The sequence below is a fragment of the Zosterops lateralis genome, assembly GCF_965231275.1.
Source record: "Zosterops lateralis genome assembly, chromosome: 2".
NCBI lineage: Eukaryota > Metazoa > Chordata > Aves > Passeriformes > Zosteropidae > Zosterops > Zosterops lateralis.
In genome coordinates, this window is record NC_139763.1 from 29,024,112 (window position 1) to 29,049,270 (window position 25,159).

Here is a 25,159-nt window from a genome sequence, read left to right on the forward strand (position 1 = left end):
GGCAGATACAGAGAACTAGAGGAAATGCACAGAACAGATTGTGACTGATGTCTTCAAGGAAACCACTGTCAGAAACTTCTTGATAAGTCAAATTGCAAGGTGGCAAGTGGATAATTTATGCTGAACAAGGCCTGGTTTGGGCACTCCCCAGAAAAAGCTGCCATCGCCAACAGCTGCAGCTGTCCTTCCCCACACCTGAACCTATTCGCTGAGGGTGTCTGGGTTTTACCCTTCCCCCAGATACTCAGCCACATGGAATATGGATGCTCTAGGCATTACTGTCCAAGTGGAGTATCTGACACTGAAGATTTTGCAAGCTCTGCCCTATTCTGTGAAGGCAAACTTCATCTGAAGCAGTGTCAGTATGAACAACCCACTTGACTTGGACAGGACAGCAGAAACAAGTCCAGGCATCCTGGCCCTCAGGTGAAGCAATCTCTAATGACTTCACCTGAGAGGGCAAGTTGAAGAAACCTCTCTAAACCACCACCACCAAGATGAACAGAGATCTACTGTTTACTGAAACTCAGTATTTCATTTACAGTGCCAAAAAGCACAACAGACACTAAACAAGAATGCTATAGTAAAATTGAGGTGAGGGGAGACCACTCAACACAACACCCCTCACTGACACCAGAATAGGTTCAAATAATACTTGGTGTTAGTACTTAGTAATGCTCTGAGGAAAATTATCTTCTTTGGGAGGAGTAAGATATTTTTGTCATAGTCTATGTGTATATCAAAGGCTATGAAAAACTTATTCCGGATTTAAAGTTTTTCTGAGTCTCCTCTGATGATTTAACTGATGAAAAACAAGGTGCAAGTTGCAATAACCTGCTTAATGTTCAAGTACAAAACTACCAAACTAGAGGTTCACATCTAAGCCAAATGGAACTGAAAGACAAACACATGGAACTTGGAAGTGGTTTTGCCAATTACACAACTTGGTAGGTGGTAGTGACCATCCTCTTTAAACATGGCAGAACAGCAGTCCCCAAAATCTCCACCTTCACTGTGTAGGACAAAGATCCTTAGATCCATGTCTCTTTCTGGAAATAATAGCTGAGTTGCTAGGATCTCCACTTCCCAAGAACAGAGTTCCCAAAAAAACCTGGTTTTTCTTCCAAATTAACCATCAGAAAAGCAGCTAAAGCAGTTTTTGCCTGAAGCACACAGAAACTTTCCTTTAGGTTGGCAACAAGAAAAAAGTTAACACAGCTTTGGTTCCACCACAGCACACAGCAACTCTAGCCACAGGCTGTGCTGTTACTGATGTTTGGAAGGTAACCAGGTATTCCAGAATCGCATCATACCCAAATAAAATTTGGCAACAGCCTACCTTTTGAGGTTTTTAGCACTGATTTTTTCCCTTTCATGTCTCGTACACACTTGATGGTGTTTTATGCCACTCATTTTAATCACAGCAATTCAGTGGCAGACTACAAATGAAAATGCAATAGAAACATTGCAGGCCCTGTAACAATAGTCAAAACAAAGATTTCCTATGGCAGCTGTCAAATTAATGACATCTCCAAAGCTATCTAAATACAGTATCTGGGCAGAAATCCAATGATGTCAATTCTGTCTGAATACCCCAAAAGAGAGTCCTACTGGGGTTAGAAGTGGAAATAATTTTAAGCGCAGATTAGCTAAATAAGCAGCTCCACTCTTGAAACCAGAACAAGGGAACAAAAACCTAAAGGCATGACATTTATGTGGATGCAAGGGAGAAGGGGAAAGGAACTGTTAGACATCTGGCAAAAGGTCAAAGCCAATTACCTTGTCCAAATTTGCCCCCCCAAGATAATAGCTTCCAGGTCCATTTCTTTGAAAAAAGTCATATTGACTCAAGTAATTACAAAGATTTCTGCTTATCTCTTCATCCTCAATTACCATTTTGGTTTTTCCAAAACTTCTTTTTCACAACAAAACATTAACAGCAGTAGTATAACATGCCAACTTCCCAGAAGCACAAAATAAATTTACCTGATGTCTACATAAAAGAAAACAATACTCTCCCTCATTTTAATAAATGGTATTCATTGACAAATGGTATTTTAATTTAAGAGTATGATTCTTTGCTGCTTTCCTTAAGCCAGTTTACCTGCTGATTTCCCTTTTTCTTTGGAAGTGTATGTGTTACTGGCTTAATTATGTGGTAAATTCAGTTTACAAACCTTGCAACAGGATTCTGTTTATTTGTGGTTTTTAAACAGATAAGGATCAAGGAGAAAGGGAAATAGTATTTTAATTCAACACAGAAATAATACAAGGAATTTTTATTTCTTTCTTTGCAGGCATATTAAAATATAAGTTTATCTATTTTTTAAATGAAGCTATTCAAGAGACTGCTATGAAACTAAAGAAAAAAAATTGCACATGCCAAATAACTGGAGCAATGTATGTTGGTTAGTAAATACATTCTACCTAGAAAGCCTTATCTCTATTATGAATAGATGAATAAACCTTTAAATATAAGTAAATGACAATCAAAAATAGCAGACTTGTTTAGACAAAGTTTCTAATCCTGATCTGTCCAGAACATTTACAGTGGTAAAGATATAACTCACTTTATATATATTCCAAGTGTTTCTGGTATCGAGACAGCATAAAATTCAGGAGAGAGTAAAGCATTCATTATTAATGTGGCTATATTTAGGACTGCATATTCCAAGTCTATGCTTCTTACACCAAAACTCACACAATTAAAGGTGGGTATTTTTTGTTTCTGTTTTTCTTCTGAATATAGTCATTAGCAATACTCAGAAAAAAGCCTCAAAACAAGAAATTTCCTTGGTCAAAATCTGGTGCATTCTAGAAGACAGAGCTAATTCAAAAAGTAATTCAAAGAAATGCCCAATACACAAATGCAGGGTAGCACTCCAGAACTCAAGATAGCCTTAATTCAAAAGCAGTGCCAGTGAAGAGCAGCTATCATTTTCTGAAAGCACTTAATCTCAAAATCCTTTTTCAGAGATATTCACAGACATCTCTTTGCAAGGCAACAATTTTGGATATTACCAGTTTGCACTGAATTCAAATCAGTAACCCAGATGTTTTCTGCTGTTAAAGCATAACAGAGAACATCAGATATGATAATTTTAACTAAACTTCTAAACTAATAACTATTGTATTTACATACAAGATACAGTTAGTATACTGAAAATATACAGTTAATATATACATGAAAATATACACTTAATTGAAAATATCTCCCAACTGAATCATGCAGTCATTAAGCCTGTTAGAAGCATTTTGACAAAGCTTAGAACAAAATTCTTCAGCTACAATTTTCCTCAACTTTACTTTTTTTTTCTTTAAGGATATATTCAATCAATCTATTTGTTTCCACTTTTGTATGAGATTTAATTTTTGCATTTGCTCTCTACAACAGACTGAGCACAGTACCATGAATCCTCCTTCATGTCACACAGGCACTGCAAATCCAATCAAATCCAATTACGACTCCATTAGGTCTCATTTAAATCCCATACGGTATGACAATAAACTGAATGAAATGAGAATCAGCACATTTTTCAACCATCTTTATAGTATGACATAGATAGCAATCACAGCTTAATAAAATTTCATTTACAAGAAAGCAAATTCAGAGTTACCTTTCTCTGCCAGGCATTTCAGACAGACTTGGGAAATGCCTCTTATTCCTACCATCCCTTGAAGAAGACTTGCTATTTCATAGTTCTCAAACAACTGTTTGTTCTGCTTGTGGCACATAAGTTTGTCCTGGTTCCAATGCTCAAAATGTATGTAAACCATAACAACAACTACCAGATGAATTTAACATTTACTCCAGTGATGTCCCACTTCTCATTTTCTTATTTGTTAGGGGTTGTTTTATTTTGTTGGTCTGTTGTTTTTTAAAGATATTCTGGGTAAGGACCCTTTTGACACAGGGTTACCTCATGCTGGAAAACAGGGAGGGGAGATCAAAACAAAACCTCATCAATCTGAAGGGTCCTGAAAAGACTATGAAATTTTAAAAAATAAGCTCTTATCCTATCTGGATTTTAAAAACTATAAATGCTAAATATTTCAAAATAAATTTAGACAACTTTCAGAAGCTCTGAATACTTCATCACTTCAGTGCAGTTTATTCACGGATGTATAATAATCACGGGTCTCTCTCTTCGTACAGAATTTCCCAAGCTCATCCAACTACCCAAACCCAAACATTTACAGATGTCTAGGTCTGTCCTTTCTTTTGGGACAAAAAGCCGAAAGAAAACAAACTAAAAATCCCTCATTTGTAGTAGGCAGTCACAACAGTCAAAGCTCTCTCTGAAGGGTACACAACAGCCTTGCTGAATTGCTCTTTCTCAATAGCTAACCTGACTAAATCATCTTCCTCATGCAGGCTAGAAATCAAAATGTCACAATGCCATTTAAACATATGATCTGTTGCTAAAAAACAAAAGCCAAGAAAACATACGCTGTCCACTGTCAAGTACACATGCCAAATGCTTTGTTTCTAGTACAGAAAGGCTCTAAGTTTCAAGAACAGACTTTTAAATACTTCAGTCATTTCATTAAACAATTCTAGTTATAATTTTATTAAATTTGGTCCTTTATATGCCTACTGATAAGTTGAGAAACAGATAAATTCCAGACTGAGAGAAAGAGGATGTTGATGGGGGGAAGGGAGGCTAATTAAGTAATTTCAAGGTTTGTACTGCGATTCCACAATTAAAGTGGGAAGATCTGGGCCAGAGATTTCTCGGTGTACGGGACATTAAAAGACAATAACCTGAGGTTGGGGTTTGTTTGGTTTTTTTTTCCTTTCTGTGACAAAAGGAAACAAAAGGCGGAGGCATCTTTCCATGCATATTACTCAATCCCATGGGGTTTCCTGGTGTATTTCCACGGGGTTTTCTGCACACACTTTAAAATGGCTTTACTGACCTGCAGAAACAGAAGCTTTGCTAAGAGAAATATGAAGACACTGGCTTCATGATCTGAACATCTTTGCCTAAAAATGAAACTAAGAGTATCATCTCTGAGTTTTTTTAAATAAATAAAGATCTGAAAGCATTAAATTGTACTTGTATACTTAAATAATGTTGAGAATTCTGATTAACTTTAAAGGAGGCAGAATAATTTCCTCTCCTTTCTGCATGATTTCAATTATATTGGTTTTCTTTGTAATTTTCAGTAAACTATGATGGCAAATATGGATTCCATAACAAGAACAGATCCATTAGGGAAGTTTCATGTCTCAAACTGCAAAAGCACAAGCATCCCACATACTTCAGAACACAAAGTCTATGGCATAAACCCTAAGAGCAACGGTCTCAAAAACTCACTGTTAATTACTGAAGCATACACACAATTTTTCTCCAAAAAAAAGAATAGTTATAGCAACCTTTCATTTAAATCAGCAGTATCACAAATGGCACAAGTGCTTTCTTCTTGACAAATATAAAGTTGCAGTTTCCAGTAAGAATTAAGTATTTTCAAAACTAGAACCTACATACAGACTGTGAATATATAAAGTGCTCAAATTATAGCTACTGAATTTGCAGAAGCACTAAGTACCTTAAGAAAACACTACAACAAGCTTCATGTTCTTTGCACATTTGACATATGGTGGCAAACAAAAAAAAAAATTTAAAAAAAAATCAAAAAAAAATCAGCTCAGGGACAGACATGCCATGTGAACAGGATTCAAAATTTTGGTGATGTTCCAGGAATCAGAAATAAACCTAGCACGACAAAACAATATCAACGATAAAAAGCATGATGCATCATCTGGTTCTGACACCATAAATGGGGTACACCATTCATTCGATCCCTTGCCAAAAAAGAATTACTCTCACCCTGCATTTTACCAGCTTTTAGTAACTTTACATGTGCAAACTTCCTTCAGAATTATTATAATCAGAATTATTATGTTTCCTGCTGATGACAGGCATTAATGAGCTCAGAAACAGTCAATCAATATTCAACATTTAAAAAATACCCAAAGCAAAGCAACTCAGGGCAATTTATTTTTACTAGAGATATATTACTATCTTACTTTATGAGATAGAAAGGAAACAGAAGACAGAAAAAAGAGCAGCCCTTCAGAGGACATACCAATCAAAATTTCCAGCATGGGTTTCTATGCCTATGTAACAAAATTTTGAAGTAGATCCTGCCACAACTAAAGAGAAATGTTACACACTTTGCTTAGCTTGTCTTTCAGAAGCCAGTTTTACCTTTGCTTCTTAAAAAGCTAGCTGGCTTCACCACAGAAACATGACTCTTCTGCAGAATACAACCTGGTGGGAGCTTCAAAATGAGAATTTAGGTCTGAGAACTAAACTCCACACTGCCACAGGGCAAAAATGCCTCCTGTTTGAATAAAGCTTGAAGGAAGAATCATCTCAAAGAAAGGTGGTACTACAGTTTCTTTGTCCAGCCTTTCCACGTCCCCACAGACAAAAAACCTTCTCTTTCCTATCGGTGCTCTCCCTCTAGGGAGGGAGAGGCAGGAGGACTGCATGGACCTGTTACTTGAAGACAACTTACCCTGGTGAACAGAAGAGTAGATAATCCCAACTCAAGTACAAGCTGTGGAAAGTTATTGCCACATGTTATTCAGTCAAATTTATAATGTCAAATTAAAGAATAAGTTATCAGACTAATACACACATATCCACAAACTTTGAATGGCACCTTGTGTACTTATACGAAAGCTTTACCAAGAAATGGTATCAGATCGTGGGGTCCTCAAAAATCACAATCACAAGATTTCTGTGATTCTCAGCAAGGCAGGATTCCCTGCCCCCATCTCAAATGACTGACTCAGGCTAATTACCACCAAATGTTATGAAACAATTCTTCACTTAAAAAAACAACCCAAAACAAAACAAGCCAGCCACACACATCTATGATTTCAAAGAAAACTTGCAGAACCAGAAGTATGTGTAAATTGATGGCCTAAGGGCAGCAAGAGTTCTGCTTCAGGTCTACAGAGCTTCTCCAAACAGTACAAACATGTAAAAGAGACTACAAATCTACCAGGGCTACATTTTGATTGCTAATGCATGCTATCATGTCTTCCTTAGTGCCATTACCTGCAATATCTACTAAGCAATAAAGCTTGGATGGGCATGCAAACAGTTTTATTTCAGAATTGCTCTTTGATGGTGTTTTCAAAACAAGAACATGGATAGCACATGTATCTTTTTAGTAAGTGGCTGGTAAAGATAACTCACATGGGAAGGTCAACCAGCGAAAAAGCAGAAGAAGAAACAAGACAAGAACAGCCAAAATGTTAGAGGAACACTGAAAGAGATGCAGAAAGGTTTTAAGCAATCGGCAATTCCCTTCACAAATAGGGAAGGAAAAATACACACAGAAGACTTATGCAGAGCTTAGTTTGAACTTCAACTGATGACAACCACCAACCATCACAATATTCAGAACAATTTGATAGAAAATAAGGGTTGGCTGGTAATGGCCTCAGAACAAACACTGTTTTTGATACACTGAAATTTCAGAGATAATAAATTTAAAAACATTTATACACAATAAAGGAAACACATATCACCTGCAATGTCTATTACACCAAAAGAGCTCAGGTTTTAGCTAGGATTTTGTATTTGACATCTTAAACTTTAATCCTGAAAGATAAAATAAAATGCTAACAAATTCAAGGCAGGACATGTTTGTTTCTAATTCTGATCCAAGTTAGACACATGATGAAAAGTTCGGCATACAGGGTTTCTTCGAATGGCGGACTACATGTTCCATTTTGTAATTTTTTCCCAAGAGTTTCTTACCTAAGTTTCTTTAAAGATATGAATATACACAGAACTTCTAGAAAAATTGGAAGAAGAGTTTTGAGAGAAACAAATTTATGAAGAAAAAGGACTACCTAACAAATTCACAGTGTACTAATATCCCTCTTAAACCATTCCAAAACCAGTTTCTATATGGATGGCAATTTGAGAAGTGTATTGTCATTATGACACAAAATCTTATCTTTCAAAATTGTTTGTGCATAAAGCAGGTAAAGTTACAAACTCCAGAATGTCCTCTATTTTATTCCTACCAAAACACACAGAAACTCCATTTCAGAAATTCCAAATTCTTGATTTCAAATAAAAACTTTTCATTAAATATATATATGGTGCTACATATGGTTTCACAGAACTTCAAAAGCAAAGAACAATGACTTATTAGTATTGTGAGGATCTCTGTACTCCAGAAGTCTTTAAGTGGGATACAGATATAACTAAGATTTTGTATTAAAAAAAGCGTGCTTAAATTGTTGAAAAAAAAATCCACTGTATCAGAAAGGAATATAATTTGAAAACATATCACACACCAAGGGGAAAAAAAAAAAAAAACAAAACCAAAAAATATCCAGAAAGAAGGGATATAGTTTTCTACTCCTTGAAAACTCCATGAATTTTTCAACAGTTTCCCACTGTCACCAAAAGGACAGACATATTCTCAGCATTAGAAACCCTCCACTTTGTTTGCACAGGCTCCTGACTGTGACCTCCTACCAGGGAGAGCTGTCCCCTGGGCCAGAGGAGGAATCGCACACACACAGACGCTGAGGGCAGCTCCTGGCCCTCCTGCTGCCACTGGCAGGAACCACAGCTTCCTGCTTCCCAACTCTTCAGGACATCCAACTTTGGCAAACTGATTCATTAATAACACAGACCTAAAAAATCAGTATTTTCTAGGAAGAAGGAAAACATTTTTCCACCGTGTGTGTGAAAACATCAGAAATGTTGGTACCATAAACACCTGTAAAAGTGCTGCTTTACACCACTGCAAGATCATTCCTTTGCCGTCACCTTTTTGAAACAACTGGAACACACAAGGTCAGAAACAGCAATTAACTGGCGCACAGCAAGTTAAATTGAATCATAGAGATGACCTAACATAGTGGAAACTCAGAATCTTATGAAAAGCCTTAGGGTTTCACACAAATCAAAGAGCATGAGGCAGCGCTGAAACTCTATCAAGGTACAATTTTTTAAAGAAAATTTGGGGGAAAGGATTTAGTAGCATAACGTGATTTCCCCTGTGAAGACACTCGTATTGTTAGAGGAATAAAGAATTAATTTGACCAAATTCTACCAGCTAAGCAACTATTGAGGTAAAATATTAATCACTAAAATTGGCTATCTCACAAGTACGTCTCTTCCCTCTTTTTACATAAAAACCCCTTCGAAATTAATTTTCTTTGATTCTGAAGAAAATTCACAGAATTGTGTGAGCTGATCACACAACTGATCTTAAGGAACTACCTTAATAGCTTGCCTGCTGCAAAGTGGAGATGGTTTTTATAACCAAAATCTGACACAACTTCCCCAAACATCTTTTCTGCATTTAAAAAGTTTACATGAAGTCTCCAGAATGAAAAATAACCCTGGTACAAATGCCTTCAGTAATGCTTCCTCAGCTTTTACTAAACAACAAAAGCTTAAGAAATCTACTCAAAGTATAATCAATACTTTTGAAATACCTTTTCAGGAAGCAGAGCATATACAGGAATAACAGTTCAACAATATTTAAGAATTAAGTTCAGGCATTAAAGCCTGAAAGAGAGGCTTAGGCACCAAAAGGGTTGGAAATGAAGAATTGAAAATGGTAACATTGCCAGTAGCAAAAAGATGCTCAGTATTTCTTACCATCTCCCAGAACAGCACAGCAGCACATAAACCGACAGCCCTGCTGAAATTAGTGCATATTTTGAAACATAAATTACATCTACACCTTGCTGCATTAGGATGGTGGCTCAGAAATAAGCACACAATCCCTCCAGCAGAATTTACTTCAAAGCCTTCCCATTCCTCTTGCCTACAGTGCTCGGCAATAGATAAAATTGAGAATATGGTTTTCATTCATTTCTTCCAGGCACTCTAAAATTCACACATGCACCTCAGAGTGGCTTGAAATCTGGTATGCCATATGGCATTACACTTGTCATTTCCAGAAATATGTTGAATATGAGTTCCAGAGATATAAAGCCTTAATAAAAAAAAAAAAAAAAAAATAAAATAAAAATAAAAAAAAAAAAAAAAAAAAAAAAAAAAAAAAAAAAAAAAAAAAACTCCTGAAGCCAACAAATTCTGCTCAAACGCCACCACCTTTATACCACGCACAACTGGGCTTTGATCAGGCTTCAAAGAACCTCTTCATTCGCCCCAGAAAATAAATCTGCTGCCTTAGCTTGTGGAGGCTTATTTCCCTACTGTTTTGCAACTCCGAAAAGTTATTTACACTTGCCTTAAGTGAGACTGAAGTAGAAACGACGCATCAACATCAATAGTAGATTTATACAAACACACTGCACTTGGAGCACAAAGTAAATGACTTACAAGCTGCAGAACAGTGGAGAATCAGGATCAAGCGTTTTATGGCTATTCCAGTGTGAAGCAACTGAAGAAGAAATAATTTACTTCTCATTCCTGCATAAAATGCTTAATGGTGCACATGAAGTAACATTAAAAAAAACCCAAAAAACCCCCAAACAAAACCCCAAAGAATTAGCAAACAGATTTTTTAAAAAAAAACCTGACAAAAGAAATAAGGCTCTCCTGCTGGCTGAAATAATCACACAGTCTCCAAGCTCAGCAAATTAGAGCGAGATTTCCAAAAAAAATTGGTGGAGCTGAACTAAACAACTTGTTGTTGCCAAAATGAGCAAATCCTGTGCTGTAGGTAGAAATCAACTAATTCATCCTTCTACTATCATTTCTACTTTCTAGAGATGTCTAATTTCCACTATTTGCAATCTGTGATTAAATGATCCTTCTTTTCTGAGAAAGAAAGCTCAGACTAGCAAGCTGAAATCAAATAACATTCCATGACCACAATGATTTTCCTCCTTGCTTTTTTCTTTCAAGGATGAAATCGCAGTTGCAGAGAAACGGAATCAGTCACCTTTTTGCAGGCAGGCACAATTCCTATCTTTAAACTTCATACTGCATCTTGAAACTATGTTATCCTAACACACATCTTTTTACCCCAAAGATGAAAATTAACAAGGAGTAGTAACTCTGTTGACAAGACCTGTTTTAGGGGCGATACTATGTTTTTAAACACACACAGAAATAAAGAAAATAATCTTACGGTGGGCGGAGGGGGGGGGGGAGGAGGGTGGGGGGCGCACGTCAGGATCCTGAGGATCCCATAATCTGCAACAAACTTCCCATATGCGTATTCCATAGAAACACCTGTTTTGGAGACAGTGTATGTGTGCTATTTATCCAAGTACGCAGAGGTGACTTCTAAAAAAATAGCAAGGAAATTACAGGTGGCTTTATTATCAGAGTGCAATCCAGACCTACTGTAACATCTCTACAAATAAAGAAGAAAATCAAGAGCATTTTGACCATATCTTGGAGAGCATAGCTGCAAGCACCTAAAAGAGCTCATGGCAGTATCAAGTGGGATATGTAACATAGCACAGACACTCTTCCACTACACTAATCCATAAAGTTCATCCCAGACCAGGATCCATTCAGATGCTCCAGCTGATGAGGGTTTCAGCCATGCAGAGACAAGACTACCAAATACACTTATCGTTAGGAGATGTGAGTGGCAGGTATCTGCTCACTGCTGCTAGAGGCAGAGGGCTTTGAGAAAGCCAGGGCTTTTTCCCCAGGCATAACTAGCACAGAGCTGCCAGCAGCTGGTGTTGCCATCTATGGAAGCTATTCCTAGAAAAACAAGAAAAATATGTGGGCTGAGCTGAAAAGACAATGTAGAAACTAAAGCAAGCACAAGAGTCCTCTGTAATACAAGAGGTGAAGAAAATCCTCATGTCTGCTAAGATTTAGGCTGAAGAGCAGATCTCTCCCCCACATACTCCACAGCCAGTAACTGGGTTTTTCAGGTACATTGAGTTTGTGGGTGGGATGAAAAGGGACTTCCACATGCTACAGCAAGATTTTACTGCACCCAGCAGACAAAGTACACTAAATTCCCTGAACACTTTAATATTCACTGCAAAACATAGTAAAACCAAACAAAACCCTAGAAAATCGGCACTTTACAGAACTTTCTATATATTTTGCAGATGACATTGAAACCATCTTGCTGATGCTGCCAGAACAATTCAAGAACCACCAAAATCTTTGTTTGACAAGTCCAGACCTACTGTAAAGAAAGGAAAATCTGAGTGACTTCAGCGTGGTACATAGAGGTGTTCCTGGATAATACAGACTGCATTTCTTCTTTGATCATTCTTCCAGTAAAAGCAGTGTGAAATTCAACATTTATGATACTTTTAATTGTAGCTGTAGAAAGCAGAAAAGCTGTCAGCTATTGAAGCCTCATGCACACCACCATCCTCCCACAGCTATTACTACACTGACAGAAGAGCTAGGGAAACCATTCTCACACTGGCACACCTAAAATGCTGAAGAGCCAGAAACAATTCTCAACTGTGCATATACTTCTTTTAATCATCATTTTCTTCTTACCAAATGTGCTTTTCCTTACAAAGTCTCAAATCTAAACCTCAGAAAAGTTAACTAAACACATTCATAAGTGGCTTGAGTATCATAATTCAGTTGATTAAACATTTGGAAGAGTTCACCTGGTGGCTTTGAAGTGCAGCAGAGGACCAATTCAGGGCTCTGCGAGTGGCAATATAATTCTTGAGGATCTGTCAGTAAAGTGGTAACAATCCTTTAGGCAAAGCAAAGCCAAAAGATTTAAAATGGGAAACAAAGCTATAAACAGTAAGAATGCAGAAGTTTACTTCCTGTATGCAGGGTTAGCAAACTATTACAACATCAAGGTACATGCCAGTCTTTTCCTTTCTTACTTACAGATTTAGACTTTAAGGTGCCCAATGCACTTTTTCAAGCTCTTGCTACCTATTTTAATTCTATACTTAAAGATATTCCTGCATTGTGAGACAATTATTATTTTGCTTTGATGCTTTTTTCCTTAGATGTTTTCCAGATGAATTTCTAAATTGAAGTTCAGCAGAAAAACGATCAGAGCGCTACATTTCAATAACAGAAGCATTGAAAGTGTGGCCTTCAGTGTATTAAAGTCATTGCTGGAAGCTACATATGAAAATATATTACCCACCTCAGAAAACCCTCCATTGTTATAATTTGGTCATTTCACACACCAGTGATCAATCTCAGCCAAGCACATTCTCTAAGTCCATACATAAGGATAAAAAATTAGACATACTGGAGAAAAATTTAAATCTTTCCTTTGTGAACAAGTATATTCACCTAGTGATTCTATATAAAAATCCATTTCTACTGCTTCTTGGTATGAAGCTAAACAAGTTGAAGATATACAAATTGTTGGTTACAAGGGTCAATGACTCAGCAAACTGCATTATGTCCTCTTTGCAGCAAAAGCTGATAAGCACAAAACAATTACTTTAAAAAACAATCTTGGAAGTATGCCTACATGAAACTTTTTAAAATGTTCATATACAGTTAAGGCTACTAACTGTGAATCATACTTCCTTTGTCTAACTCTTTCTGAACTCAAGATTTCTATTTTCCAACTCTCTTTCCTTTACCCGCCCTTAAAATTTTTAAGTTTCAGATCAGTGTTGCTTATAAAGTCCTCAGAATCAGCAACTGTCAGTAAGTATATTACAGTACATCTACAAGCTGAAAACCCCAGGCTACATTTCATTTCAGTAGAGAACAACACAGACTTTCCACAACAGCAATGTTTTGAAGAAATATTACAAAAGAAGAGAATATCCAGCTACTGGAAAACAGAAAAATTTGAAATAATATCGTTTCCACCATTCCCCCAACACCCTATGACACTGGGATCCAGTGCTGAATCTCATCACACAATTCTGTGGCAGCTCTCCCACACTATAAAGAGTGGACAAGCAGAAAGAGGAGGATGCATAATGAAGGAAAGTACAGTGTTATTTTTATACAATTCTTCTTAGCCCAAAGCCAGTTCATACTGGTAAATCCTACCTCAATTTGGGCCACATTAAGTTCAGATTTAATTAATCATTCCCAAATACCAAGTTGCAAGCATATACATATGAAGGTAGAAAATAAGAACATGCTTTTAGAATAACCCATAAAGCACCCTACAGTTCCTCCTATCCTGAGCAGACATAAGCAAACAGACAACCTCTCATTTCTGTGACTCTGTGCAACTACATATTTAGCTAGAATAGAGAGCCAACAGAACACTAACAAAAATATCTTCATCCAAATCCTATTCACAGCTGTTAATTTAATGGAAAGACTCTTCCGGCATGAAGAATACGTGAGTAATAGGCTCCCCGGGAACTTTAATAGCAGATCGTTAGACAAAGGGCTTCATAACACAGCAGCTGGACGCCATTCAGCTACCTGACAGCCCCTGTGCTGCCTGGAAAGAGTGCATTAACCACAGGATGTGGGTTTCTGAGGCACTGACCGGTGCTACCTCGTACTGCAAAGGAAACACAAGGGAGATGGGGTAAGGAGGCAGATTTGGATGCTTTGATAGAGGTATTAGAGCAAAGGGCTGCGTGATGCAAGACAACATACAATGATCAGTGACACACAGCAGCTGCAGGAAAACAGATTTCTCCACAAAACAGTTACACACGGTCATTTTTGCCTGCCATAAATTTACAGTACTTCAAATCAATGCCACTGAAAAATCTAGAAAAATAATGCAAAATATTTGCTACATTTCTGAACGCAAAAATGTTTCTTCTTATTTAAGGAAAGATAGGTATTGATTGATGCATGTGGCAGCCCACCCCTAACACAACTCTAATACCCTAACACAACTCCAGAATATATTCAAAGAAGAAGGAAGTTAAAAACAATTATACAGAAATCTTGTAAGCAACAGTTCAAGTGTATCCTCATTTCAGAAATCTCATCAACTCTACTTCTGTCTATCATGTAACTGGAATGTTCCAGTCAAATCTTACTCATTCCCAAATGTGTGTAATCACACTAGACAGAATACATTTTTTTCTAGTTTATCTAATATTTTATTTTCTTTGCTTAAATATTTCTGCCATATGAATGGCTTACAGACAACCCAAAAACACGTCTACTCACAATCAAGGCTATTCCCAATCCTAATTATCTACAAAATAGTATGTAATGGAAAAGGAGGAGGGAAAAGATTAGCAAAGCAAAGACACAGGTAATCACCATCAGTTTACATGGCACAAAAATCAAGGTATATCAAAGTTTTTCTTGAATTAAGAATTTACAGATTCATAAAATAAAATGGTACTTCCCTAAGAAAATCTAAAAGTGCATGTACACAGCAACCGCCAAAACTATGAATTATATTGATATCAGGTGCAAGTATTAATACTGAGGTTTGGAGTTTTGATTGGTTTTGGGTTTTGCAGGAGTCTTCTTAATATGTAGTAAGTGCCACAATTTTAGAACAACAGTACCGACAATTTAAAAATTCACTGAAATACAGCTGCTGAAACACATCAGTCACGACATCCTGCAAACTAGCCACATCCCTCACATTCAAAAAAGCCTGTGGGAGGAAAATGGCACAGGAGAAAGAGCCAAGGGCTGCTACCAGTCAGGTGGGCACCAGGGAGGCAGAGCTGACCAGGGAGTGGCATTGGAAAAATTATCTCCTCTCTAGCACAACCCCACCTTGACTCACCTGCATTCATGACTCACTGACATCAGATTCAGATTGCTACTTTTGAAGAATGAAACATTTAAAGTTTTACTACCTGCATAGCAAGCACAGTATAATCTACTAAATACCAAACTGCTTCAAATGCTATGTACACTCAGTAATGGTATGTATGCCATTGCTGCAGAAGAGTAAGTCAATAGTCATTAATTCAGATTGCAGTTATGTATGGTATCTTTTTGTAACCACAAGAATATCACTTATATTAACTCAAAGGAATCCAAATGACCAGCTACTTAACCACTAAAATTATCTATCCAGAAAGAAGGAAAAAAAAAAATCAAAGAACAGAACAGACAAATCACAAGGGCAAGCTGAAAAGACTTTTATAACAGAACACTGAAATCAGGTCTAGCTGCACCATTAAACAACCTAATACAGTAAAAACATGGAGGGGGGGGGGAGGCAGGCAAAGCATTTGAAAAGATATAAATTTCCATGATCTGCATTAATTTACTTGTTTTCAAACCTTGGTTCCTCCAAAACTGGAATTACAACCCTCAATGCATTTAAGAGCCTTTCTTGCATCACATTTTAGTTTTACCCTTTTTTTCTTTTTTTTCCTGTTTTCATTAATTTTGGTTGTCTGGTTTAAATTCTAGGTTTCCATGTTTTTATATAAAACACCAAACTAACTAATTCCTTGTTTTCCCACTAAAGGATTAACTTCCTTTTCCATCAACTTAAGCAGGCATTATATCAAGCACTGCCTTATCCACACCTGTTCTATAACAGCTCAGTATTCTGTCCATTCAACAATCCTTAACCATGAGGAGCCACACTGACTTTATGGGACTGCTGGAAAAGTAATGTCATAAACAATGTATAGGTGTAAAGTCTGTCTCTAAAAATAAGCTGGGTGTGTGACACTACAGCAGAAGTTCCGTAGTTCAATATACATATTGTGACAAGTAAAGAATGTGTAACTAAAAAAGAATTGACCTGCAATGTAACAGTGGTCCTTGCCTTGGAAAAGATATACATATGGCTCAGCTTAATGTTTTGTAAATAAGAGACCATCACTCCAACAGGACCACTAGTGGTACTGAGCACATGCACAGGGCCAGGGCAATGGAGGAAGAAGCTGGGATACAAAACAAAGAATGAAACTTTGGCAAAGCTTTGACATTGTGTCTTCCAGAGAGGTGAAAGAAATACCTAAATAAAATAAACACCCAGAATCTCCTGTCAGCAAAACCACAAAAGATCCTAAAGGAATAGAACCAAGAGTATTATAAGACAAGACTAACCGAGGAAGACACACATTGTCACAGTAACGACATTACCCAGACTCTAACAGTTTTCTGCCATAGGAAGTCTATAACATTTCAGTTCATTATGATTCCCCATGCATCCTTTACAAGCCTCAAAGCTCATAAAAATGATGTGTCATATTTTGATACCTGTGCTAAACACAAGCTTTGTGATTACCAGTGTTTAAACCCATTACAATCCACACAGTCCTTACTGAGATATCTGATTAAATTTCTAATATTCATGAACTAGAATTTTAATATTGAATGCTCAAAATGATTTAGGTCTTTTGATGTAACAGAACATAAGTCATTTAGTGTCAAGTGGAAGGCAGATCCTTTATTATAGCATTAATTATTTGGGATATTAGCATTAATTTCTTTCTCTATTTGAATTAAATGGAATTCAAAACAGTGTGAATTTATGAATAGTCCACAATACAATTATTTCTATATTATCCCTGCAGCACTAGCAGAAAGACTGCCTACAGACCTGAAATGTAAAGAAAGGAGATTGATCATCAGTTTTTCTTTTCATCTTTTTTCTGAAAGATGGGAAAGGTAAAGCTCAAGATGTTTATATTCTAAATGGCTTCACTCTTTTTTTTGATGTAAAAATACCCATCTTTATACCTATAAATGCCACTTACATTTTTTGCATTCAACATGCAATAATTAAAGGAAAGCACAATTAAACGAGATATACCATAATCAACTTCTTTTATGACTGGAACAAAAGCATTCTCAATTAAAACCAAAAAGCTGAAAAAATAGCAGGGATTCCTACAAAATTTCAATACTCACTGGGAAAAATGCTATGTCTTAACTTACATTTCCAAAGTAGCTACATACACAGAATTCCAAGTTCTGGTAGGAGGAACTACTTAAAGATACAAACATGGTACCTTCTTCCCAGCACCTAAATGGTACCAGTTATCATTTCACTTAATGTTACAGGTATAGCCAGACAGTATTGCTAATAAAAGTATTTCATAACTATAAATAAATAAATACACCACCACGCATGAAAAACTGCTATTTGCAGGTCATTTGAGTCAGTTACCAGAGCACTAGATACTAACAGACTGTAATCTAGCTTAACATTCCAATACAAAACACACAAAACCCAGCACTTAGAGGGTTTTACCCAACTTACAGGACTTCTTCAGTCCAGTTAAACCAGAAACACCTGGCCAACTGAGACTGCAACCTTACATATAAACAACAGCCAGTCCTATAAATAAACCAAATAAGCCATCTGTGCCACTGACTGCCCCTGTTTGCAGCTCATCTACACAGGTGTCAGCTCCTGGCCCTGCACTCTACAGCTGAACTACCATGGAGTGATTGTACCATCACTGACTGACAGCACTAACACAAAATGAAAAAAATCAGTGACCAGAGTGCACATTTCCAACCTAACAAATACTCAAAACCTATCCTTCTGATTTTGCTGAAATTATTATTAAAAATACTGAAGGCATTTAAAACACGTGCATCTTTAAAGTGTCAGGATGAAGTCCAAATACCTTTTTTTCTCTTCTACTATTTAGCAAACAAATTTTCAATCTAAAATTACTAACTATATTTTCAACCAATATTAAATCTATTTAAAATGAAAACTCAAAGGATACTTGTAAAAACAAACTAAAAACCCCCTAAACTCAAACCCAAGAAAAAGCCGAAAGTAAGTTTGGCTAAGCCAGGTGGCAGTGTGCACTTGCAGCAGCCCTGTGGTGGAACCCAGAATGCTTGACATGCCATCATTCAAGACCTGTCAAATTTGATAACACTCTGTGTGTGTCTGGAAGGACACCATGCATTCAGGGAAATGAACGCGTCATTTGTTGTCATGACAGCTATCAAAATTCAGCCCGAGAGCATATCATAGAGCCACGTATCTCTCCTTCCATGTTTAAAGGTTGAAAAATACTTTCCTTGTCGTCATCCAAAACATCATTAGGATGTCAACTAAGAAGTCAGCTCTCCTGAAACAGCAGTGGTCCAGGATGGCACTGGGAGCCAAGTCCGATACACAACACACCTGGGAGAAAACAAGTGTGATGGATACACTATTACAGATTATTGCTATTAAGAACAGGAAGGAAAAACTTTGCAGTAGTGCTATGCTGAGGGTGTTCTCACCACATTAAAATCAAGAGGTCAGTATGATCAATGCTTGAGACTCTTCTTTGGTATCAGTTCTAGATTTTGCTAAACAGGAGGCTTCATTTATTGCTGCTCCTTGGAATGTTTAGTAGTCCAGAACGCTCTAAAAAATTTAGAGCAATACACCAGTATTATATATACAGAGTAATATACATTACTCTGTAATGTACATTATACATATACAGACTAAGTTTTATATAATATACATATACAGAGTAAGTTTTAACAGGACACAGTGTTCCTCTTCTCTCCCAATCCTAGAAAAGGACTGAAAAAAACGAAGTGTTTTATTTCACTATATAATTAACTAATACTTAATTGGTATACAAAAAGCATTATTTCAGCCACTTAAATTTGACAAGGATGAGTTAGAAAACCCTACTATGTTTTATCTATAGTTTATATGCTTAATGCATATCATCATTCCTTTCTAAACCTTCTCACCCTTGCAAGGATCTAATCTTATTTTGAAGGAAAGGTTGTAAGACCATGTTTAATGACTTTTTGAAAATAATATAAATAAAAAATATAGTTAAATCCGAAGTGAAACGGACTTTTTTTTTTCCAAGAGCTTGCTTCTATTTTATTAAAAATAAAAAACATACTTTTTAAATGATGCACTGCTAGCAGAACCAATAATCCACCCCAGCATGAGCAAAAAAACACCTTCCTTTGTTAACCCTCTTCCTGTTCTCCTGCAGGGTCTGATGGCTCCTCTGGATTTGCACAGAGCTGATCCAGTGTAACCCGTAGGGAAAGACAGCCTAGAGACAGCACTCAGCTAAAAGCAGCTTCTTGCACTGTAAGAGGACGTGACCCAGACTCAGAGGACTGCATCAGGACGAGCATCCAGAGCCTCTAGCTTCTCCATAAACTTCAGTACCTGCTTTCACACTCATGCCACTTCTCTTTATTAAGGCCCTCATAAATACTCTGATCATTTCTGGAATGCAGAAACTCCAAACAGCTCAGAAGGCTAAAATCCACCTTTCTATCAAATAGGTAATAAACTGAAGGCCTGCTCATTTATTTTTGGTTATCGATGTCCCACCTATCCAAACAGTACAACTGCTGAAACACTAAAGGCTACCTAACTATATTTCTCCTCTGATTAGACATCTTATTTGAAACAAAGTGTGTATTTAATTAATTTTAAAAAGAGATTTAAAAAAGGAGGTTGCCTAAGCCAGTTACTACCTGATTCTGTAAACATATTACATCTACCTTTTTTTCCTAATAAAAATTCTGCTATATTCTATCTGTGGTGTATCTCACTACCTGTTTTCACACGTTTCTATGCTTGTGTGCACTGATACAGTAACTGATATGAGTTGAGGAAAACTGGTAAGGTAAAAATCCACCCGTATAGCATTTTATTTTGCACCTGTATTTTGTCGCAATTGTAAAAGAGAATTTTGTCACTACTGTAAGTGTAAGAACACTGTTGAGAATTCAGGGATCTGCCAAGTGTCCCATGTTCATCACTCTGTCTGCTCCACCAAACAATCAATAGTAGTTACATGTCACCATATTAATACTGGCTAAAGAGATCAGAACCAAAAAAGCCTCTAAGCCACAAATTTTTTTTCTACAACTGTGAACGAATACCAGGCTATACCAGCATGCCTGAGCTTCCACTCTAACAAATGCTTTTCATAGTATGAGTATTTCTAAAACTTTACTGACACCAGGGTTTTGTGTATAGCTGCAGTAATTTAAAATGCAATGGGTTGCTATTCTCTAATCAAGATTTATTCTTCTGCATCTGATTTCTTAAAATTTGCAATACTCTATGAAAGTTTAAAATTGTACATGGTCAGGCCACCTCATTGCACACAAAGATATAATTTGTGCTGAATTTAAAGTATGAACTCCATTAACGGCGAGAAACAAATTGATTTGTTGTGTTGCATATACTTAATTGAATATAAAAATACATGTTTCAATGCACTTTCAACTTACTCATGTCATTAGCATTTATGAAACAATTAAGAATTCTCATGATGGGGAAAAAGGATTATTTCAAGGAAAAAACCCCAAAACAACAAAAACTTAACATTTGGAAGAATTACTTTACCCACTACTGAACAGAACAACAGTTTAATTGGGCAGAACACCATTGACTACACTATTATGAGAAAACTAATGGGCCTAATTAATTTGCAGGAAAAATTTAAATTTGAACTACCTAAAACAGAAATAACTTTTGGATTCCTGGGCCAACATGCATAAATCTGCAAAGCAAAACAAACAGAAAAGTCATTTCTCAAGAAGTGTACAAGGATTTCATGTAGTAAAGACTGGGCAATGGTGCACAGGTGAAATGACTAGTGCAGGCCTCACTTCTTCACCTCAGCACAGCAAAACAATGCTATTTCCCACATTACAACACCATCCCAGCTCTCTAAACATCGTTCACTTCAGGAACTAGCAAGAATTCCTGACTTTCACTCCCTGGAAACTATTGTTCTACAACATTTCTGTATACCTAGTAAACACAAGGACAAAGCATACTACCGTACTGATTTCATGAGAAGCAGAAAGCCCTCCTGCAGAGTGCCCAACTCTCTGCCTCTTTGGCACACCAATGACCTACTTTGGGGGAGCAGAGTGCCCAGCGATGAGCACCCAGCACCTCACCCTGGACTGACTAAACTAACCAAAACACGGCAGCAGCTGGTTTCAGTTTTAGCTATCTAAAAACTCCCTCAAACACCTCTACTAAATCCACATCAGCAATCCTCCTTCCCCAAAACACAGTGGGAGTGGGGTTTGGGAATACCCATGACTTAGAAACCATCAGTCCCTCAATACAAACAGAAAATATTTCTCTAGAACATTCGCTTTACATTCAAAGATGCCTCGGTTTTGATTTCAAACCTGCGGCAAGTAAATTGATACAGCACCTGTCTCCATGAGTTTGGAAGCAGCTTTTATGCTCAAGGAGCATGAAAAATGCAGATACTCCGGGTAGTTTTGCTGCTGCTCAAGACCACGACCAGCAAACCGAGCTATCTGGGTATCACTTTTCGAGCCGCTACTGTTATAGTTTCTACTGAGAAAGCCATGAGCACTGCAAAGGATTAACATACCAACAGCAACACAAGGCACAAAAAAACTAAGGCTGGAAAAGCAGCAGACACTCCTGACCTTGTGCCTCTTCTTTAGCTAACAGTAGATCGAAGGTGACTCGGAAGAGAGCAAACACCTTTCCTTAAGCTCTCAGACAGCTAGCCAGGAAAACAGAAGAGAGGAAAAGGAGGTAAGTTCTCCTTCTGTACGGCAACAAGGCAAAGGCTGGAGTTCTGAATTTATCATATGTTTAGTAGCCAGGATGCAACAAAAAGGATCCAGACTATCAAGGGCTAAACTCTGCTGTCAGCTTTGGGAAAATATAGCAAAAGAGATTTTGTATCTTTTTTTTTTTTCCTACAAAAGCGATAAGAAATGTAATGTGGTAGAAGTAGGAAGCAAATGCAACAATTAATGTTGCAATGACAGAACAACAGCAATAAGAGCTAACATTATAGTGAATCTATATCTGTTTCATGGCCTATATAAAAATGTTTGCTAATTACAGCCTTGATCTTCATGGTACAGGTGCCTTCTACTGCTACATTTATTCACTGTTCCCAAAAGTGGCATCTTCTCTCAAAGTCACAAGAAGAAAGTCAGTTACAAAGACAAAGTGATCTGCTTAACTTCTTAAACACACTTGGATGAGACAGAAGCTTTCAATCTCCGGAGTTGTGAAATCAATATTTCAGAGAAGCAACAACATTACATCAGAAATTATAATCCTAAAAATGAAAACACAGCACCATTAACATCATATGTGGTGCTGACTGCTTCAGATTCCTAAAAAGCAATGCCAAAACAAGTACTTTCAAACAGAAATTCTTCATAATCTCCTACCCAGCGAGTCCTTTCAAATTCCTCCATATTAATTTACCAGTCCAAACTCCCAATGATAAACCACGCGTGGTTAGGCCATGAAAATTTGTTTTTACAAAGGCCACTACCACACTTCATGAAAGAAAAGTCTAATTCTCCCACGTTGAGCTGCTAGAACAGCAGCAGTATGTTCCTCAGAAACAAAAGTGCTTCATGGGAAGAAACACTGTCCAAGCTGAAGAATGCTTTAAATTCTCGCCGACTTTCAGTCACCATTCGACTTTTAAAATAACAAAAGGTTTCTCTTTGTTTTACAAAACCACGACAGTTCCGAGTGAAATACTACGCAGAATTCAGGGAGTAACACCGATGCACGCAGAGGGCCACATTCACTGCTAAAAAACAGTGGAAGACACTACCATAGGAACCAGAGCCGAGAGCCCTCACCAGCAGGCAGCTGCAGGTCAGACCTGAATTACAAACCTGAATCCCGATCTGACAACCTGATCGGAGATAGGCCAAAGTCCCTGCCCCGCCAGCAAGCGGTAGCTGTTAGCCTGGGCACATTTTTAATTAAAAACAGGGGGAGAAGACTTAAAAACTTCAGTGATTTTCTTCCCAAAACATGCAGGGATGCGCTTCACCGAACACTCATTACACGAGATGTAATTTTACCTTTATGTCCTTTACCTACACTAGCATCGACCGAGGCCACAGCGCACCGCGCTCCTTGAGAAAACCCCCGGCCTCGGCCCTACTGAAGTGGAAATTCGGTGCCGGAAAGCAAGGCGAGCCGCGCGGGCCGAGGGCCGTGTCCCGCCGCAGCCCGGGGTGCCCGGCCGCCCGCGGGGCCGGTGCGGGGCGCGGCGCTCCCGCTCGGGAAACTTTGGGGCTGCGCCGCGCTCCGGCCGGAGGCGCTGCCCGCCCTCCCCGGCGCTGCCCCGCGGCCGCCGGATACGCCGCCCCCGGTCACCGGAGCCCCACCAGGGGTGTGGGGGGGCGTCCCGGCCGGCGCTGCCCCCCAGCCGGGCGGCACAAAGCAGCGGCTGTCACACGCACACGCACACACACACACACACAAGCAGCAACTCGGGAGGATGAGGAGGAGCCGCCCCCGAGCCCCCCCCGCAACTGGACGTGGCACACAAACACCTCCTCCCGCTCCGGGCCCCCCGTGCTGCCCCCGGCAGGTAGCGGCCCCTCCTCCTGCGCGGGGCGGCCGCGGTGCCTCGGCCGCCCCGGTGACACCCGCCTTTCCCCGCTCCCGGCGCCCCTTCCCCTCGTCGCCCCCCGCGGCCGCCACAAGTTTGCAGCGGGCCCGAGCCCCCGCCCCGGCCCCCGTCCCGGTCCCGGCCGCGGCCGCGCTCACCTCCGGCCGGCCGGCGGGCAGTGGAGCGGGGCGGGCGGCGGCGGCGGGGAGTCTCCCAGCCCAGGCGGGCTCCGCTTCTTTGTCTCCTCGGCGGCGGCGGCGGCGCCCGCTCGCTCCCCCTCCGCTTCCCTCTGCCCTTCCCCAGGCGGATGCGGGCCGCGTCCTCCGAGAGGGGCCGGCTGGCTCCCCCCTCTTCCCCTTCCTTCTCCTCCTGCGCTCTTCGCCGGACGCGTCCAAGGCCCCGGCCCTCGGCGGCAGCAACGGCGGCGGCAGCTCTCTGCCTTCCCTCTGCCTGCTGCGCCCGGCGGCGGCGGCGGCCCCTCCTCCGCGAACCGCCCCCCCGGCACAGGCACAGCCCCCGCCCCCGCCCTGCCCTTCCTGCCGCTGCCGCTGCCGGGATCGCGCGGGAGGAGCTCCCCGGGCTCCCCCCTGCCCGCCGGGAGGGCCGCCGCTCCCCCGCCCCGGCGCAGGAAGGACGGGCAGGGACAGCCTGGGTGGCTCCCCCCCCTCTGCGGGAGGACCGCTCCGGACCGCGGGGCGGGGCAAAGCGGGCCCTGCCCGGCCGAGCGCCCTGACACCTCCTCCCCCTGCCCGCCCCGGGAGACCCGGCGCTCCCGGACAAGCTGCCCCGCCGGGAGCGGAAGCGCTTGGGAACAGCACTGGCGAACGCTGAAAGATCCGGAGCTGGGGAGGACGGGCGTTTCGGGGCTGGGCCGGGGAAGGCGCCCCGGAGCGGGGAGGGGCGCGCCGCGGTTCGCCCGGGGCTGCACGGGCCGGGCGCCTCACGGGCCGGGCGCCTCACAGGCCGGGCCGCGGGGCCGCT

The 25,159-nt window shown here is 39.7% G+C and overlaps 1 protein-coding gene across 1 annotated transcript in view; it reads right to left on the reverse strand.

Annotated features, from left to right (window-relative positions):
• The window catches only part of NCK2 (NCK adaptor protein 2), an 84,680-nt gene extending 60,066 nt beyond the window's left edge, over positions 1 to 24,614 (reverse strand). Inside the window, exon 1 of the mRNA XM_083884686.1 lies at positions 24,337 to 24,614. The gene's annotated coding sequence lies outside the window, so the exon portion shown is untranslated. The remainder of the gene's footprint in view (positions 1 to 24,336) is intronic.
• Positions 24,615 to 25,159: the final 545 nt, after the last annotated feature.